Source organism: Suricata suricatta, chromosome X, assembly GCF_006229205.1.
Source record: "Suricata suricatta isolate VVHF042 chromosome X, meerkat_22Aug2017_6uvM2_HiC, whole genome shotgun sequence".
Taxonomy (NCBI): domain Eukaryota; kingdom Metazoa; phylum Chordata; class Mammalia; order Carnivora; family Herpestidae; genus Suricata; species Suricata suricatta.
Genome location: NC_043717.1, coordinates 5,881,100 through 5,882,619, shown reverse-complemented (window position 1 = coordinate 5,882,619; position 1,520 = coordinate 5,881,100).

Below are 1,520 nucleotides of genomic sequence, written 5' to 3'. Positions count from 1 at the left end.
CAGGTGAGAACAGCGCAGTCAGTGCTGGAACTGCAGCCAATGGCAGACCCCGAAAGGGGGATCAGCTCATCAGTGCCTGGGCTCTCAAGCCGTAGACACTGTGAGCAAATAAATATGTTCCCGATTGCTAGTCTGGCATGAGATGAACTCAGTGGTCACCACCTCTTCCTAACATGCAAAAAGCTGGACACACTGAAACATCAACCACTCTTCTTAGATTTCTCAGAGACATAAGGTCACAGGGCAGCCTGCTGCCCCTCAAAATGGAAAGATGTGCTGAGGCAGAGAACCACAACTTACTGGAGCTGAAACCCATTAGCAGAAACATTGCAGGAATCACCTCTGGGATTGGAAAACCTGAACTTTTACTGACAAAGTGTTGGGAGCTCGATGTATATGAATCTGTGAGTTAAAAATTGCAAGGGCAGGGGGTGCTGGTGGCTCAGTTTGCTAAATGTCCAAGTCTTTTTTTTTTAATGGTTTTTTTTGGGCGGGGGGAGAGAGAAAGAGGGAAACACAGAATCTGAAGCCGTCTCTAGGCTCTGCGCTGTCAGCATCAGAGCCCAATGTGGAGATTGAACTCATGACTGCGAGATCATGATCCGAGCTGCAGTCAGACACTCAACCAACTGAGCCACTCAGGCACCCCCAATGTCCAACTCTTGATTTTGGCTCAGGTCATGATCTTGCAGTTTGTGAGTTCAAGCCCCACATTGGACTATGTGTTGACTGTGTGGAGCCTGCTTGGGATCTCTCTGTCTCTCTCTCAAAAGAAACAAATAAATAAAAATGCAGGAATCCCTATGCTTTTGTGAGTTTGACCTCCTGGAGCTCTACCAGGTTCTCACTGTGAAAACTGGAGAGAAACTGCTTGTGCTTCCTGCAGAGAGAAGGGGAAAGTGGTCACTTTTAAATACCGTGGAGATTTCTGTTCTTTGGAACACGACCTGTCCTCAAGAGGAATTTGACACGGATTGATTGGGGTTACCAAAGCCTAACCACCACTGGGGGAATGAACTACTGAACTCCAACCTCCTCCAGCCAACCTTTCTTTCCCACCTAAGGCTGGGGCTGGGAGGGAACACACGGCCGAGAGGCATTTGTGAAGTTCATGGCCAAGGGGTACAGGTTCACTATAAGATAGACCTAATCTCTGCACTGCAAAGGAAACAATCAAGAAAACTATAGGCAACCGACAGAATGGGAAAAGATAGTTGCAAATGACATATCAGATAAAGGACTAGTATCCAAAATCTACAAGGAACTCACCAAACTCCACACCCGAAAAACAACCCAGTGAAGAAATGGGCAGAAGACATAAACAGACAATTCTCCAAAGAGGACATCCAGATGGCCTACAGGCACATGAAATGAGACTATAGATGCTGGCGAGGATGTGCAGAAACAGGCACCCTCCTACACTGTTGGTGGGAAGGTAAACTGGTGCAGCCACTCTGGAAAACAGTGTGGAGGTTCCTCAAAAAACTATCCATAGAACTCCCTTATGGCCCAGCAATAGC